Source organism: Podarcis liolepis (genome assembly GCF_965112155.1).
Source record: "Podarcis liolepis genome assembly, chromosome: 4".
In the NCBI taxonomy this organism is placed as follows: Eukaryota; Metazoa; Chordata; class Lepidosauria; order Squamata; family Lacertidae; genus Podarcis; species Podarcis liolepis.
The window spans coordinates 90,477,049-90,496,426 of NC_139558.1; the positions used below are offsets into that span (position 1 = coordinate 90,477,049).

At 45.1% G+C, this 19,378-nt stretch overlaps 1 protein-coding gene across 11 annotated transcripts in view; it reads right to left on the reverse strand.

Annotated features, from left to right (window-relative positions):
* FAT3 (FAT atypical cadherin 3) overlaps nucleotides 1-19,378 on the reverse strand; it is a 462,341-nt gene that overhangs the window by 364,303 nt on the left and 78,660 nt on the right. The window contains exon 1 of one of the 11 annotated variants that reach the window (XM_083499064.1): nucleotides 9,190-9,363. The exons of the other annotated variants lie outside the window; for them this stretch is intronic. The gene's annotated coding sequence lies outside the window, so the exon portion shown is untranslated. Of the gene's footprint in view, nucleotides 1-9,189; nucleotides 9,364-19,378 lie in introns of those variants that run through there. 11 annotated transcript variants of the gene reach the window in all.

The following is a 19,378-nucleotide window of genomic DNA, read 5'->3' on the forward strand; positions in this document are numbered from 1 at the left end:
CTTTCAGAATAGGCTCACCTAAACATGGGATTACAACTTTCTGAGAGAAAATGCAAAAATCCACCAAGCCTTTGGCTAGCTATCAGATATATCGACAATTCTTTGCGTCCTGTTAAACAAGGTTCTGCAAATCCTCAGTAGCCCAATTCACTCCTTTCGGGGTACTCTATCGTTCAGTATATATACCAGGGTAACTTACTTCTGTACACAAAACAGTGCAAGACTTAATGCAGAGAGAAGACAAACCTTCTTTCATAATCTTTACACAAGCATTTACTTCCTTGGTTGCAACTCAAGATTCACAGCATAACCCAAAGTGCCAACGCTTCCATAAACAAACCCAAGCTTTCCACAGTGGCTCCAACTGCAGCCAGCTCTGCACTCAAAGCAAACTGCACAGATTAATTGCCAAAGTTAAGACTCCTCTCCCCCTGCCACCCTCTCTGGTGATGAGAATAAAAAGCATTCATCTGCCTTCGCCTCCGAGCGTTCTTCTTCTTCTTCCAAAGCCCCAACTTATTGGAACGATTATAGCAAGAAAGCTTCTATGCAACTCTATGCAAAAATGTTCCGTATCCAAGGAAACTGTAATGGTGAAATTAGAGAGTGCTACGTTTGCCCTAACTCCTAAATCACCACCGAGAATTTCCAAAGCTTTTGGACCATTTATTAGTGCGAAAACTGTCAATGCCACTGACGCCGTGATAGCTTAAACATGCTGCAAACCCAGGAAAAGGGGGTGGTGATAGCAGAATTGCTAACAAGGTACCTTTCAAGAAAGGATGCTATTGTTTGGTGTGTAGAAGCACACACACCCCGTACGCGTCTTAGCATCTTGTTACGGAGTTAACGGCAGGAAATAACACACAGCAGATGCATACATGAAGCTGTTGTCGCCATTCTTTATAGCGTTACCCCCCATTTAAAAAAAAACAAGAAAATGTGTCTTTTCGTTTCCAGAAACAGTTATAACACCCCAGCAAGCGGCAAAAGAGCATAATGATACGTTTCAGTTTGCCCACAGCTGACAAAGGGCAGCTGTACCATGACAATTTAACTCAAGGAAAACGGTGTTGGGTCTGTTGGTTTTTACACTCTCTTTAGTGCTTTGGACCAGCCAAATGAAAGTTTTGCCCTTTCCTTTTTTATATACAGTGGTACCTCAGGTTAAGTACTTAATTCCTTCCGGAGGTCCGTTCTTAACTTGAAACTGTTCTTAACCTGAAGCACCACTTTAGCTAATGAGGCCTCCCGCTGCTGCCGCGCTGCCAGAGCACAATTTCTGTTCTCATCCTAAAGCAAAGTTCTTAACCCGAGGTACTATTTCTGGGTTAGCAGAGTCTGTAACCTGAAGCGTATGTAACCCGAGGTACCACTGTATATACTTTGGCACTGTCACTAGTCCCTAAGTGGCCGCAGGAGCTGATTGCCTTTTTCCAACTCCAGATCATTCACCAGCTACGGGCGCTTTTGGACAGAGATGACTTGCCATGGTACTCCAGATTGCACTCCATGCTCCACAGGGGCTGTCCTAGAAGACAACTCGGGAACTTCAACCAGCCCAAAATGCAACGTCCAGATTCTTAGCAGGGGTTTCCTTCAGAACTCACGTAACCTGCATTCTAAAACAGCTACACTGGCCGGCAGTTCATTTCTAGGCCCTCAATGGTGTTTAAAGCCCTGAAAGACTTAGGTCCCCAAGTATCTGAAAGACCACCTCCTTCCCTACAGAACAGACCCTCCCAGGTGCTAGAATCAGCAGAGGAGACCCTTTTCGTAGCTCCAGCTCACCCAGGCCGGCCCACACACAAAGCAGGGCCTAAGCCCCTGAAGCGATGTCAGCATCAGCGACGATTTCCGGCAAGATTCCATCGAAATATCAGGAGATCTCGTGGAACTTGGGAGATCTTGCCAGAAATTGGTGCTCCCATGAACCTCCCTCAAAAGTTTTTTTGGGGGGAAAGAGCCCAGAAAAGGGCATTCTCTGTGTCAGCCCTTAAGTTGTGAAATTCAAGCTATTCATTTAGTAGTTGTAGTAGTAGTAGTAGTAGTAGAAGAACAACAACAACAAGAAGAATTTTATTAAAGTTATTCTATCCCAGTGTTATGAGAGCTAGGAGCTAAATGGCACCTTAAGCCGAAGTCACGGGTGCAGAAATAGAATGTCTAAGCATGCTTTTTAATAACAAGAGTACAAAGCTGAAAATGAATGAACTGCAGCTGAAATGTTATGTTCATTTTTCACATGGACTAGTCCTTCCCTTGCCCACCCCCCTAATGTTCTTAAGAGGGTTTCTTCTCCGGTCTTCAGCAAGTAGCTAGAAGTGGGGAGGCAGAAAAAGGTCCTCCTTTCCTTCCACTCCACAGTTTTAATCTGAAATTTTAGGCGCAGTACTGCGCCCAGAGCTCAGAAACTGCTCATGCTAATGAAATTACCTGTCGCAAAATGCGCCTAGAACAATGGGAGTTTCGAACACTGCTCCATCCATATAACAGGATGAGTTAGATAGCTTAGTGCAGGGTTCCCCAACCTTGGGCCTCCAGCTGTTTTTGGACTACAACTCCCATCCTCCCTAGCTAGCAGGACCAGTGCTCAGCGATCATGGGAGTTGTAGTCCAAAAATAGCTGGAGATCCAAGTTTGGGAAACCCTGGCTTCATGCCTGAGTGGGGATTTCAACCCTGGTTGAAACTGTACCTCAACGGCTCAAAGACTTCTTGTAAGAGCATTGTTGGGTTACTCTTCCAACCCACAGTTCCTTAAGAACATACCATATGGGCGGGGCATAAAAATTATTATTATTATTAAAAGAGGACAGACTTTTAGCAGCTAGATCACCTTTGCTTGCATCTTGGTACAGACTCGTTACTTTGCATCTTATCTGGGAGCATCTTGCACAAGATGCTCATGTTGCAAAAGGAACTCCAGATCTGGTGCACCGCTCCATTTTATATCGGCAAACTTTGCTTTCTTGGTGCAAAGTTCTTGTTCCAGATTAGCAAATGTTCAGCTTCAGCAACTCTGCCCAGATGTTGATCCCACCCTGCAATCCGCTAATCTCTTCCCTGCTGTTGCAAACTGCTCTTCATCTAACACACACCTCAATCCTTTGTTGTTCAAACAGGTTTCTTTATCTACTCAAGCTTTGCAATTCACCTTGACACCATCCTTGCTGATCTTTCCTTACTTATCTACTTTGTCAGATTTCGGGATTTCCTTAATCTTTTTTCTTGAAGACTGTACATTGTATACTTCTCTACATAGCATCTCTACACAGCAAATTTTATCGGAACTTTGGATTTGCAAGATAGGAATTTACCCAGCTCATCTCTCATAATATGTGAGTAGATTGCTTGAGGTCCAGTAATATGACCCGTCCCACACAGTCCCTCACCCTTTCTCCTAAGGCTAAAACTACACATTACAGGGAGTGTGTTTTTTACCTGTTTCGTTTGTAGGTTTTGGTTGGTTGGTTGGTTGGTTAAAAAAAGCAACACCAGCCTGGACAACTTGGAAGACAAAACAGAAGCAGTATCATAAAGTGTAGATAATGAAGAGAATTAACACAACCCTTTCCCTCCCAGCATTCAAATATCTCAGGCGCTGGCACATGGAAGTGGGAACAAGCTTGTTTTCTCCCACTCTGGAGGGCAGGACTCGAATCAGTAGTAATGGCTATTAACTTCAGTGAGTTTACTCTGTAGTAAACGTTAGTTGAATACAACCCATTGTCTCATGGAAGGGACACAGGAAGATCACCTCAGGCAGCTATTGTGTACAGTGGTACAGACACTTCAGATTACAGAAATATTACCTTGTGTTAAGAACTTTGCTTCAGGATGAGAACATAAATCGCACGATGGCAGCGGGAGGCCCCATTAGCTACAGTGGTACCTCAGGTTAAGAACAGTTTCAGGTTAAGAATGGACCTCTGGAACAAATTAAGTTCTTAACCCGAGGTACCACTGAACTTAAAAAATAATAATGGCTTACGAAGAGTTTGGCCTTTTGCATTTCTGTTAAATTCTGCAGGAGAAAGTGGAGACTATTTATGGCACAAAAAAGTGGTTTTGCAGGCTCTGGAAATCACAACAGTCCTGGTCTCCCTCCCCCCTCAGTTCTGCATGGGCATCTTAAACCAACACACCATGAAGCCCCTTCATTCTCATGCTAATGCTCTTCAAACAAGAGAGCCCTGTATTCTCTCTCATTTGGGCAGTAAGCCTGTCTTTAGAATCACTTTTCCTTGTCATTTTAAGCCACAGAGAAAATATGATCTGTTCATTTATTTGGAAGGGTAAGGGGGGGGGAATAAGTGGGGAGCGATCCAATGTCTTGGGGGGAGAGAGCAGCCACAAAGCTACGAGCAATTTTCCATGGAGCTTGCTGCATTGCTGGGGAGCGATGGGAACGGGAACTGTAGTTCATCAACACCTGGAGGGCCAAAGGTTTCCCACACCCGACATATTATGTCAGTGGGATGACGCCACAAACTTGAGAAGTGGTGTTAAGTCACTTATGGAGGAAGAAGAAGACAGCAGTTTAAGGTCTCTGATATTAAATCCCTAGCCAACCTTCAAAACTCTTTTGTCACGTTCTGCCCCAGAAGAGAATGTATTAAAAAAGAAACCTCCTAGTTTTTCTGCACACATTCTTAACAACTGTGACATTGAAGACATGCGTGCCCTTCAGAGGGGATTTTCTTTCCCCTCGCACCTCGGATTTTGAAAGCACCGCAGATGAGAGCTTTCCCCCTAATCACTGGGCTTTTGGTAGACTTTCCACTTATTTAAAGCCTGCATATAGGCAAGGCTGGAAGCAAAGTCGGATTAGGAAAAGGAGGCTGTTCAGCTGGATTTCCTCCTGATCATCTTAAAGGAGATGATTTGAAAAGGGGTGCCTTTAAACATGGCACGGTTAAGCAAACTCAAAGAGCAAATGGAGCCCCTCTATCCCCAAAATCGTTCAGAGCAGCATTTCGGATGTGGTCGATGTTCCAAAAGAACAACACTTCTCAAAGTGTTTGGGCAAAATTCAGCAAAACTGAAGAACACAGGAAGCTTCCTCACACCAAGTCAGACCATTGGTTCATCCAGGGCAGTAATGTCTACACTGACTGGCAGCAGCTGCCGAGTATCTGTCCCAGCCAAACCTGGAAGACTGAACCTGGGACCTCAGACATGCAAAGGATAATAATAATAATAATAATAATAATAATAATAATAATAATAATAATAATAATTTATTATTTATTATTTATACCCCACCCATCTGGCTGGGTTTCCCCAGCCACTCTGGGCGGCTTCCAGCAAAGTATTAAAATACAGTGGTCTGTTAAACATTAAAAGCTTCCCTAAACAGGACTGCCTTCAGGTGTCTTCTAAAAGTCTGGTAGTTGTTCTTCTCTTTGACATCTGGTGGGAGGGCGTTCCACAGGGCAGGTGCCACTACCGAGAAGGCCCTCTGCCTGGTTCCCTGTAGCTTGGCTTCTCGCAGTGAGGGAAATGCCAGAAGGCCCTCGGCGCTGGACCTCAGTGTCCGGGCAGAATGATGGGGGTGGAGACGCTCCTTCAGGTATACTGTGCTTGATAGGGCTGGGCGATATATTGATATATCACCCAGAACCGGTTTGAAGTCCATTATTGTGATATTGGTTTCATAATTTCTGACCTGGCAATATGTCATGGTGTGTGTGCTATGCAAAAATCACAATGTGGGGGAAACCGTGAAGCCAGCCAGTGCCTCTACATAGCTCTTTCCTTATATCAAAGGATTCCCAAAAATGAACAGTTTGATTCCCAAAAATGAACAGTTGCATATTTCTGCATTGCAAGGGGCTGTGCCACTATATAATCCTCAGGATCCCTTCCAACTCTACAATTCAATGATATATGAGTATATTGTGATGTTTAGCTGGTGATATATCACAATGTTGAAAACCAGATACAGTGGTACCTCGGCTTATATACGCTTCAGGTTACATACACTTCAGGTTACAGACTCCGCTAACCCAGAAATAGTACCTCGGGTTCAGAACTTTGCTTCAGGATGAGAACAGAAATTGTGCTCCGGTGGCGTGGCAGCAGCGGGAGGCTCCATTAGCTAAAGTGGTGCTTCAGGTTAAGAACAGTTTCAGGTTAAGAACGGACCTCCAGAAGGAATTAAGTACATAACCCGAGGTACCACTATATCGCCAACCCCGCTGCTCAACCACTGAACTTCAGCCCTTCCTGTGTGCCAACAGCCCAGCACCCAATGTCTGCAAATTTGGGAGGCAACATCTTGGTGCATGCTCACCTGTAAATGTGGGCAGACACAAAGTGTGTGTGTCATCCTCCCCACCGACACACAGCAACACCTCCCACAAATTCAGTGAACTTGAGTGTGGGGGTGTCTGATCCACCCACCAACCCTTTAGTTTCTGGTCACCACCATGAAGTTCCCTCTTGAACAGTGAAGAATGAGTGCGTAGGAAAGGGCAAGAAGGTTGCGAACCTAGTGAGATTTCTCCTAAGTGAGGACCATAACAATGCCAGACCAAATGAGTATCTGTGAATGTCTGGTTTAGCATAAAGAGATTTATTCTGCCCTTTCCACCACCCAGCTCGCCTGCTGTAGCAGATAAAACACCTTTCCCCCTTTTTCTTCTGACACTGGAGGGGAAGCTGCAAAATACACCTTTGATTGTTGTGGCCTATATTACTTCCTTAAAAACGAAGGCATTTTACACCCAGCCCTGGATGTGCTACTTTACACAAAGCCTTAATTAGCTGTTATGAACGAGGGACAACTACACACTGACTTCTCCCACACACGGTCCAGCGCTTTGCCGCCAAAGAAGTTTCCCAAGCAGGAATGCACAATGTAGAATAAACGCTGAGCTGATGCAAACCCTGGGGACGGGACCCACTATGCCTTTATTCTGTTTGGAATTGCAGCCACCTTGCCACAAAAGCTCCGGGCAAGTATCAACATCAAAGCCGAATGTTGGGAAAACCTATAAAGTCTATAAGCATTAAAGATGGGCTTGTAAATATCCACTGTCCTGGGTGCCTCTGGCAAGGAAGAATCAACTCCAGAAGATCAGGCAAGTGGGGAAAAGGAAAGGGGGGGGGGGACACACTTGTAAAATTGGAAGAGAATTGGATTGGCTTATGGAGTTTATTTTTTACTTCTTCCAAGCAATCACCGTGCCAGAAATTACTCACACGGGTTTATATTGGCAGCAATTTGTGCACTACTAACTTTTTTGTGGATTTATTTCCTTTTCCACCCATTTCCACATTTGCTTTCACCCTCCAAAGAACTCAGAAGGATCTACATGAGCTTTTATGGATTTCTCCACCCAGTAACCTAGTGAGGTAGGGAAAGCTGAGGGTCAAAGTCATGTACGCAACTCTTATCACTGTGTTAATGTTGTTTTCGTACCCAAATTCTTTCATTGCAGCGTAGAAGCTGCAATGCAATCTGCAGGAAAAAACTTGGGAGAGTCAAGCCTCTCTGATCCTGAAGTTTTCCAGGTAAAAATCCTCCCCACCCCAAACTATGGGCAGCAAGAAGTCCTTTTACCACTCACCTCTGGGCCAGTCTTCCTACACTTTAGTCACATCCATAGTAAAGGTAAAAGAACCCCTGACCATTAGGTCCAGTCGTGACCGACTCTGGGGTTGCGGCGCTCATCTCGCTTTATTGGCCGAGGGAGCCGGCATACAGCTTCCGGGTCATGTGGCCAGCATGACTAAGCCACTTCTGGAGAACCAGAGCAGCACACGGAAACGCCGTTTACCTTCCCGCTGGAGCGGTACCTATTTATCTACATGCACTTTGATGTGCTTTCGAACTGCTAGGTTGGCAGGAGCAGGGACCGAGCAACAGGAGCTCACCCCGTCACAGGGATTCGAACCGCCAACCTTCAGATCGGCAAGTCCTAGGCTCTGTGGTTTAACCCACAGCGCCACCTGCGTCCCTAGTCACATCCATACTATACATTTAAAGCACATGGTGTCCCTTAGAGAACCCTAGGAACTGAAGTTTGTTAAGGGTGCTGGGAACTGTAGCTCTGTGGGTGGAAAACTGCAGCTCCCTGGAATCTTTTTTTTGGGGGGAAGCCATGTAGTTTAAATGCACCGTGTGAATGTCAGTTAGCTAGTTAAGTTTATTTCAAAATGAAATTAAAGACAGGAAGGTTGCAAAGGGCAACGTCATGGGGAAACCATCTGGCCATCAGGGATGCCTCAAAAGAGATAGTTTTGCAGCCCTGCATTGATACCCGGGTACAAAATAACACAGGCTGAACTCCAGGACCGAAGCATTTGCAGCGTATATCTTCTTGCCTCCTGCGTCTCTTCCGCATGAATGGTGTGGGTGTTTGGGAGAAGACTTCCTTTTAAAGGCGCAAAACACACACAGAGCGTATTTCCCAACACAGCCCAGGCGTGTGTGTATTTCCGCAACCCAGGTACAAAACCTATCTGTTAGGAGGTATCCCCCATGCACCAAAGGGGGTCACAGGTTTTGAGAAGCGTTGTCTGAGAGGGGCAACAGGAGATGAACGGAACAACTTGCCACAGCAAGAGCTGTTCACGCAAACAGGCAATCCTTAAACTTTGAATAGATAAGATCCCCTTACCTGAGGAGAAGTGCCGAGGACATCAAACTTCACCATAAAAGGGATGAATAGCATCCACACTGCTTATTGCTTCTTATTTCTTCTTTTCCCACCCACCAAGTGTCAGTAATATACACATCTGCCCCTTCTCTGTGAATCTCTCTTCCTCTCTCTCTCAGGTCTTGCATGTCGCACAGGCAACCCCACATGGCAGAATACCATGGGAATAACAAGGAAACGAACGAAGCACTATTTCTGCACTCACGATTCATTTCACCATGTTTTTTTACTAGCGGGAAACACTTGTGACACTGGGGGAAATTCTTATGGACCAAGCACTCTTCGGAGGTTGGAGGGATGTACTATTTGCAAGATGCAAAACTCCACCTTTACACTCTTTCTTTCTTTCTTTCTTTCTTTCTTTCCTTTTCCTTCATTTCTTTCTTTCTCTCTCTCTCCCCCTCTCTCGCTCCCACGAGCTAATGAACAGCAAGCTCTCGCAACTGAACAATGCACACAGACTTTTACCCGAAAAAGGGATCCAAAACAAACAAGCAACCCACTTATAGAGAAGCTCTCACCTTTTAACCGGAATAAGTAGCACATAACAAACTCGGTAGGGCATCCTTGCCGCGAACGTCCCTCTGAGGGCTCCTCTCCCGTAATCCCAAGCGCAAGGGGCAGAAGCAAAAACCGCTGCCAGCTTGCCTCATTCTCCGGCACTGAGATGCACACGCTGCCACGGTAACAAGCGAAAGCAGAGAGAGAACGGGGCCCAGTCTTAGTTTTCTTTCAAAAGCTTTGTGTTATAAATAGAGAGAAAGAGGGAGAGGAGAGAGCGGAGGGTGGAGGGGTTTGGTTTTTTGGGGGGACAACAACTCGGGGGGGAGGAATGGGGGGAACAGAGTAAGCACTAAGCTGCACTCATCTTCACTGGGTACTCAGGCTATATGAAGGCTGTTTAAAGTTTGAATTTCCCTGCTTCCACGTTTCCTCGGAGGGGAAGGGGAGAGGATGGGGAGGGGGAATCTGCCTTTAGGAGTTGGGGGAGGGGAAGCAATAGATGGACGGTGGGAAGGGGAGCGAATCGGTGGGGGACGGGACGACGAGCGCGCAGAGCTCCTATGTGACATACATATGGAATTAGTACCAGAACAATGCTGACAAGGACAGGCATGGCAAATTGCACTCTGGAGTTTGCAAAGGAGAGACCTTGCAAAGGGGGAAGATTAGGGAGATTCCCTGCCTCCCCCTTTTACCCCTGTTCTTCCTTAAAGGCAGATTGCATCCTCGAATAAACTAACAGCCCCCCCCCCCCATCATAAACTGCATAAAGCGGGTGTGGGAAAAGAGTCACTTAAAAAAACCAACCCTGATTGTTGCAATATTGCACATAGAATCCTTCTCTGCTTGCGGCTGACGCAGCTGGCTTGCATATATTTCCTCTCTTCCCTCCCCCCCCCCTCGGTGAAGCTCTCTTTTTCGAGGAGCCCCCATGGGAATGAGAATTCCACTGGACCCAATTAACACTCTGCTTTGCTAGCTGCGCAGCCTACGATTGATTTAAAAATAAGCTGTGCTTTAGAAGCCCTGGATATCACGGAAAGCGGTGGGGAGGGGGGGGCAGTTCCAGAGAGAGAATCTGCGGTTCCTAAAGGCTGGCGCTTCTTCGGGGTGGGGGTGGGGAGAGGAATGATGAGTCAACAGAAAAGAGGATGGTGGTGGTCAGTGAATGGCTGTGTGATGATAATAGCTGGCCTTTAAGCATGCAACAGAACACACTGGCTGCCCATAATATAAGTTAGTGGCTTCGGCAGAGATGGAACAGACAACCGGGCAGTGTGTGCATCACTTTTACAGCAGCCGCCCCCCCTGCAAATGTCTAAAGACAGATGGCCAGGATCCGTGCACGCCATCTGCAAGGAATGCACCTCCACGTGGGGATTAGATGTGTGGACGCTGCTATTTACGAGGCTGCAGTACTCCCCAAACCCGCAATATTGCTGCAGTCATGGCCACCACGTTTATAGACCCCTGGCCGCACCATACATTCCGCTTTAAACACTTGTGGCTTCCCCCCAAAAAAACAATTCTTTGTAGTTTGTTTAAGCTACAGTGGTACCTTGGGTTAAGTACTTAATTCATTCCGGGGTCCATACTTAACCTGAAACTGTTCTTAACCTGAAGCACCACTTTAGCTAATGGGGTCTCTCGCTGCCGCCGCGCGGCCGGAACACGATTTCTGTTCTCATCCTGAAGCAAAGTTATTAACCTGAAGCACTATTTCTGGGTTAGCGGAGTCTGTAACCTGAAGTGTATGTAACCCGAGGTACCACTGTACTGGGAATTGTTAGGAGACCCCTGTTCAACCTCCCAAGGCTACAATTCCCAGAGTTGTTTAACAATCAGTATGTTTTGTTTTTAGACACCCTGCCCCTGATACGCATTTTTGTAAACATTGGTTGGAGAGCAACGTTGCAAAATTTGGATAAGCGCAAATTTCAAAGCATCGCTGGGGGGTTTGGGGGGTTGCAGACTTGCTTCGGAAACTGTGAATTTCATTGGGCTTTAAATGTATTTTGACTGGAACTGCTCCTGCCCCCCCAATGGTATTGCTAAAATTACTATGGACAACTGCTTACTGTATTTCAGACAGTGAAGAGGCTGGATAAGGCCTGCAAGGAAGATCTTAAATCATATTTCAATCATATCGGTTTCTTAAAAACATATTTGTAACCCACGTCGCATCAAACTGATCTCAAGATGGAGGGGGAGAAAACAACATGCGAAACAACCCTGCAATTCATTTAAGAAAATAATAATATTCATTTGGTGGGGATGCCCAAAGGTTTGAGGGCTGAGGAACGTGTTTCCATGTTTTTAGCAGTCCCTGTTTCTATCAGCAAGTTGCCTTGAGTCCCATCAGAGGGAAATGCGGAATAAAAATAAATATGTTATTATAACAAAAACAACCACCTATCTGTTAGTGACTACGAGGGTTTTCTTCACATCAGACCATAGGTAAGACCTGAATCTATGCTGCTTCTTCATTACTCTACCTCGATCACCAAGATCTTCTGATAGGGCATTTCTGGTGGTTTTGCATGACCCTAAGGTTCAGATGGCCTTCACTGGGGACCAGGATTTAGTGCAGCCGAAGAAGAAGAAGAAGAAGAAGAAGAAGAAGAAGAAGAAGAAGAAGAAGAGTAGTAGTAGTAGTAGTTTGGATTTGATATCCCGCCTTTCACTCCCTTTAAGGAGTCTCAAAGCGGCTAACATTCTCCTTTCCCTTCCTCCCCCACAACAAACACTCTGTGAGGTGAGTGGGGCTGAGAGACTTCAAAGAAGTGTGACTGGCCCAAGGTCACCCAGCAGCTGCATGTGGAGGAGCAGAGACGCGAACCCGGTTCCCCAGATTACGAGACTACCGCTCTTAACCACTGCACCACACTGGCCCTGCCACATTGAGCTCCCTACAAGTAGAGGTTTGTCAGGAACCAGCCTTACCCTCAGTTAGATGTCTCCTGAAAATTGCCTTTTTTAGACACAATAGGACACAATAGGAAGTTCCATTTTTTCACCAACCAGTATCTACTGATGTTTTATTGACGGTTTTCAATTGCCCTTTCATGGATACTATGAATGATTTTATTGTATTCTGAATGTTGTATGCCACCTTGATATATCTAATTAAAGAGTGGTTTCAATAAATAAAACCTGAACCTAATGACCGTGGACTCCTGCCCAAAGACCTTATTAAGTAATTCAAACTGGCAGCAAAGATGTGGATTGCATATAACTGGAAGTCTCCCAAATCAACCTTCTAAATAGCATTGGACTGATAGCTTGTGATAAACAACTAAATTTCAGGTATTATGGGAAATCCTAGGTGGGAGATCCCTAAACTTCTGACCACATTCCAATCAGACCTAAGGTGTGATTTGTAGAATGAAAATATGTTCACCAAATCTCTCAGCCACCTTGAAAGTCAACAAAATCCTGCACCTTTCCCCAAAGTATCCTCTTCCCTTGATAATTTCCCAGTGTGACGTCAAGTTAACTGATGGGAAATGGTTGGTAAGCAAACACATTTTTAGCACAATACTAATTCTTACAGCGCCCAAGCATTCTGCAAATCTTGCAAGCGGCTTTGAGAATGTGAGCCGAAAAGCAGGATATGTAAATCTACAAAATAGGAAAAAGGTTCCATATAACTGATGCTTTAATATTTGATTTATTTATTTTTTTAAAAGCAAGGGGGGAAAAGCAGGTAGCCTATGTGAAGCATGGCAGGAAGGGTGAAATTGACGGTTAAACCAGCGTTCAGTTTGCCAAGATGTACATCTGTCACGCAAACTGAAAATCTGGGAGAAAGCTGAGCCTACAACACAGGTCAACAACCAACTGTGCCTTTTCTTTTTATACAGCTCAAGAACATGCCACAACAGATTGCATGGCAAATAGCTATCAAAAATAGCACAGGTGTTGGTTTCAAGTGTGATCTGTTTGCTCAAAACTCTCGATTTAACGAACTTATCTTTTACAGATATTTAATCCCCCACCCTCCTTTAATCTTACACAAATGAAAGGAAAACGGGGATCAAGAAAGAGAAAACCAATCGCTGCCTTCAGATCACTCCCACGAAACAACCGGGGGGAAAAGGCAACCCCCTGCGGTTAACTTTCACAAAAATACCACTTTTTGCTATCAGCTCCTGCTACCTTTGTAAGAGACAGCACGGGTGGGTGGGTGGTTTGGGGTGTGTTTCTGCCATCAACAATGAGAAAGGTTCAGCAAATATATTGGCAGAACAGCTGGGTTTACAGTAGACTCTATTCTGTCCTCTTGGATTAATGGGAGATCACATTTCCATACGAATAAGGTCAATTTAAAATGCTTCTGGAAGGAAGTATCATTAATGCAAGAGTGCTGCTGAAGCCAATGAAGAGTTAAATTAATGAATATTAACAGCCTATGTTTAAATTATTTTCGGGGTGATGATACTAAGCCAGGGAAGAAAACAGAACAAACCGAAAAGGTCACCAGTGGCCTGAGTCTACCAGCCTGGGTCGCAGAAGTTGTTGCGTTTCATTTGTTTTGCATTTTGCATTCAATAGCCACAAACATGTAGCCCACTAAGCCAAACATAGCTCCACTGGGCATGGAGTTGGGGGCACCATGATCATGAATAATACTAATAATACAGTGGTACCTTTGGTTGCGAACGGGATCCGTTCCAGAGGCCCGTTCACAACCTGAAAAGAACACAACCCGCACCTGCACACGCATGGGTCATGATTCGCCGCTTCTGCGCATGACATCATTTTGCACGTCTGCGCATGCACGAGCGGCAAAACCCAGAAGTAACCCTTTCCGGTACTTCCGGGTCGCCGCAGGACACAACCTGAAAACGCGCAGCCTGAAGCAAACGTAACATGAGGTATGACTGTAATAATAATTTATTATTCATACCTCGCCCTGGGCTGCTTCCAGTAAAATATTAAAATACAATAATTCATCAAATATTAAAAGCTTCCCTAAACAGGGCTGCCTTCAAATGTCTTCTAAAAGTCAGATAGTTGTTTATTTCTTTGACATCTGATGGGAGGGCGTTCCCCAGGGAGGGTGCCACCACCGAGAAGGCCCTCTGCCTGGTTTCCTGTAACCCCACTTCTTGCAGTGAGGGAACCACCAGAAGGCCCTCAGCACTGGACCTCAGTGTCCGGGCAGAACGATGGGGGTACAGACGCTCCTTCAAGATCTTTATGAGTTTGCTGATGAAATGAGCAAAAACAGAAAGGCTATCGATCACAATCCGGAGGCCTACACATCATTTTCAGGCTGACTTAAACTTAGCAAGTGCTGTGAATTAAACATAGCTCACTTCATTTGGCGGTTCCTTCCCACCGAAAGCCCTCCAAGGACCATGGTAGTATCCATAGTAGACCATCCATAGTAGATGATACCCTAGATAGGTGTTGCAGTGAAGGGATGTGGTTCAACAACAGAGCATCTCCTAAACTTGCAGAAAGCTCCATGCTCAGTTTCTGGCAGCTCCAGCTAGGGCTGGGAATACTCCCAGTCTGAAAACCTGAATGCAGCTGCCAGTCAGTGTAGACAACAGAGCTAGATGAACAAATGGTCTGTCTCAGTATAAGCCAGCTTCCTATGTAGTCCTGAACTAAACTAGTAATGAGCATGGGGCATTTTTGAATTTCACTTAATATCTGGTTACATCTGTCCTTAAATTTGTTTCAAACGCGTCCTATTGTTTTTCAATGTTTATATGTGGTTAAAAAAGGTTTTTATTTTGCTCTTAGTTGTAATTCTTATCACAAAAGTCTTTGCTGCCCTGTGCTCCTTTAGAAGGAATGGCGTGACTTAGTTTCGCGAATAAGTAAACATAAAATTAGTATTAATCACTGTGAATTGTTCAGCGCTCATAAGGATGGAGCTGAGACTTGCACTGACATGAAACAGAACCCACATAACCGGGTGTAGAAATGGAGTACAGATCTGTCCATGGTTAACAGACATGAAGGTTTGCTCTACGTTTACACACCTGCAAGGGTGCCAAGTTCCTCAGGTGAGCTCCTTCTTCCAGCCTGATCAACATCAGCGGCACAATTGGTGGGGGCAAACTACAAAGCCTTCTCTGTGGCTGCTCCCAGACTGTGGAATCCCCTCCCAAGAGAGTTATACGGACTCCCTCTCCACGCGGGTGGCACTGTGGGTTAAACCACAGAGCCTAGGACTTGCCGATCAGAAGGTCGGCGGTTTGAATCCCTGTGATGGGGTGAGCTCCCGTTGCTTGGTCCCTGCTCCTGCCAACCTAGCAGTTTGAAAGCACGTCAAAGTGCAAGTAGATAAATAGATACCACTCCGGCGGTAAGGTAAACAGCGTTTCCGTGTGCTACTCTGGTTCTCCAGAAGCGGCTTAGTCATGCTGGCCACATGACCCAGAAGCTGTACGCCGGCTCCCTCGGCCAGTAAAGTGAGATGAGCGCCGCAACCCCAGAGTTGGTCACGACTGGACCTAATGGTCAGGGGTCCCTTTACCTTTACCCTCTCCGTTATCCTTCCGCAAGCGGGCTAAGGCCTTCCTATTTGAAAACTGAAGATACAAAAGAAGCTGAGCAACGGTCAAACTGTATTTTAAAAAATTGCTAGTTCCAAATGTGTTTTCATGTATTTTGACTATTATTTTTTAAATAGTTCGCTTTTATCACTTTTTTTGTTTCAGAATGGCATTATTTAATATTGCAAGCCGTCTTGAACCCCAACTTGGGAGAAAGACGAGGTATAAACGAATAAATGTTTACAGGTGGTAACCCTCTGCATAGCAGTTGCTAGGACAAAAGGAAGAGGGAGATAGCCTTTACGGCCAGCTCATGGACTGCCATTATTGTGCAGGAAACAGTGGTGCTGGACGAGGTCACCCTGCAATTTAATACCCATCTGTCAGATTTTCTGTTGCCGGGCAATGGAACTGAACTTCCAAATAGGAAATTGGCCTTTATCTCCAACGCTGGCAACATAATAGAGCCAGAATGACTACTCAGCTGAAATTCAGTGGGGGTTTATTGGGCAGTCATAAATCGTAATTATCTATCCAACCACCTCAAGGCTCAAACTGTGCAAAATGGGTAATTGTGTTCTTTGAGCATTCTGTTTATGCCATATAATACTACAAGGAGGGGTTTATGGTGATGAAGCAAATGACCCAAACTCTCTATTAGCCAGAGGGTGGGACTGATAAAGCGTGGATAAGCCAGTCCCTTGAACCCCAAGATGAGTGCTTTGCAAATGAGGCTGTTTAAAATGTTCACAGGCATGGCACCTGTGTTCTGTACTACAAAGTCCAGATCAACATGCATGTTCCACTCCCCCTGCTTTGAAACATCAAAGCTTACTGACGTTCATTTTGCATAAGATCTCCTACCACCTCCTTTCTCCCAATTGAAGTTCAGAGTGTTTGAGGACCGGGACATTTGCAGGGAAACCAAAATGCTTGTTTACAAAGCTATTATACTACCAACTTTACTGTATGCTTGTGAAACATGGACCACTTATAAACGCCATCTCCAGCTCCTTGAAAGATTCCATCAATGGTGTCTCTGAAAATGTTTACACATCACTTAGGAAGACAGGCAAACTAATGCCAGTGTACTGGAAGAAGCAAAAATCACCAGTGTTGAAGCAATGATTCTTCAACATCAACTTCGTTGGACTGGTCATGTTGTGCGGATGCCTGATGGTCGTCTTCCAAAGCAACTACTCTATTCCGAACTTAGAAACAGAAAGCGTAATGCTGGTGGTCAAGAAAAGAGATTTAAAGACTCTCTCAAGGCAAACCTTAAAAAATGTAGTATAAACATCAGCAACTGGGAAACACTGGCCTGCGAGTGCTCCAACTGGAGAACAGCCTTTACCAAAGGTGTCATGGGCTTTGAAGACACTTGAACTCAGGATGCAAGGGAGAAACGTGCTAAGAGGAAGGCACGCTTGGCAAACCCTTACCATGATCAGCTCCCACCTGGAAACCTATCTCCCCACTGTGGAAGGTCGTGTGGATCCAGAATTGGCCTCCACAATCACTTATGGACTCACTGTTAAGACTTCGCTCATGGAAGACAATCTTACTTGGCTACGAGTGATCGCCAAAGAAGAAGAAGCCCACCTCCTTTCTTTTGATATTCAGGTGCTAAACTTTGTGGCTCCTCTGGCTTCAACAAGATTTAGAGGAGGAGCAGAAGATTAAAACCAAAATCTCCCACCCACCCACACGGACACCTCTATCTTTCAAATCTTCAAAATGATATCAGAACTACAAGGCCAAGCCGCCATCACCTAAAGCCTTAAAGTACAGTAGTGGTTAAATTGTGAGGCAATTGCTAAGACAATTGGCGTTGTTGCCAGTTTCTAATAAATTGGATTAATTGCTACACGATGTTAAGACAATTTGTATCTTCTCTTGCCTTCCCCTCTTAATCTACAACATTTGTTATTTGGGTCAAATGTGCATTGGGAGCGTGTGCACAAATTACAACTTTCTGCCATTTATTTTGAGCAGTGGCATTTTTTTTTTTTTTTAATATCGCTTCCCTTGGAAAAGGGGGGCAGGCCAGAATCCCCCACAGGGTTTTCCTTGCCAGTTCCGGCATGTTCTACAGTATTGCTCCATTAGCGTTGGTCGTTAGTTCTTGCCCTGAAGCAGTAAACACTAATTGTGCTTTCCCTTTTTGGTAAGGAGCTTTTGTTGCTTTGACAAATCTTTCCAACGGCGACTTTTATTAGGTGCTCATTAATGCTTTGGTAGAATGGAGACTTCCGGATGAGTACAGAAAAAAGAAAAAGAAAAACGTTAGGGAGAAGGAATGACTCACATAACTGTAGGAGTGTTGCTCCTTCCCCAAACAGTATTAAAGCAAACATAATGATTTGTGCAGTCTGACACGTTGTCGGCGTAACGTGACTTGGACGGAGCTTCAAAAAGGGGCACTGCTCTTTTCCTCAGAGGCCCCGGGCTGAAGGCATCTCGCTTTTCAGAAAAGGCACTGTTGAATTTTCTCACCCTACTTCTGCAACAAGGCCTCCTGGGGGAGGCGAGGAAAATCAACAAGCACCACTTGACAAAACTCCCCCTTGCATCCAGTTCCAACGACAGTGGTTTACCTTGGTTTACAACCATAATCCATTCCAGAGGTCCGTTTATAAACCAAAACAGGTTGTAATCCAAGGCGTGCTTTCGCCAATGGGGCCTCCCAAAAAAAATTGTTCATAATCCAAAAAAAAAAAGGGAGGTTGTAATCCAAAAAAAGTTTGCAAACAGGACACGCACTTCCGGGTTTGATGTGTTTGTAATCCAAAATGTATGCAAACCAGACTGTTCGCAAAGCAAGGTACCACTTTACAGTGGTACCTCGGGTTACATATGCTTCAGGTTACATACTCTTCAGGTTACAGACTCTGCTAACCCAGAAATAGTATCTCGGGTTAAGAACTTTGTTTCAGGATTAGAACAGAAATCGTGCTCCGGCAGCGCGGCAGCAGCAGGAGGCCCCATTAGCTAAAGTGGTGCTTCAGATTAAGAATGGTTTCAGGTTAAGAACAGACCTCTGGAACGAATTAAGTCCTTAACCCGAGGTACCACTGTACTGCTAAACGTTTTCTCTCCGGTATGGTAGTTTTCTGTCTGCAAGGGATACACTGCACATGGGAAAGAATTTTATTTTTCTGTCTGATTTTTTTAAACCACGCCTCTTCCTTTTCCACCTGAAGGTCCCCCAAAATGGTTCAAATTTAAATTATTTAGCATCCCACTATGCAATCCTCAGCTGTAATGTGAACCACACCACATTCTGTTTATGACTGAATCAATCCTAGAAACTGCAAAAGGGAACCTCTGTTTGCAAGGCAATTGTGTTTAGTGAATGGACACCAGCGATCGCAGTCAGACACACCAAGTGAAAATGACAGGCGCATATCCTTCACTGTCCATGTGCTACACACACCGAGCATGTAACACTCAAGTAACTGTGGGGAATGCAACTGCTGGGCATCTCTTGAGCTGATCTGGGCAAATCTCACACCATGCTGCTATACGTTAGAAAGCAAGCTTCTGTTATCTTCTGGGACACTCCGCTCACAAGACTGCGATTCGGGAGTCAGAAGTATATTTCTGCGCACCATCTGATTTCCTCGCAAATAGACTCCATTAACACAGTTGTTGCCATCCAGCAGGCACTGCTTCCAAGTTATGGAACAAA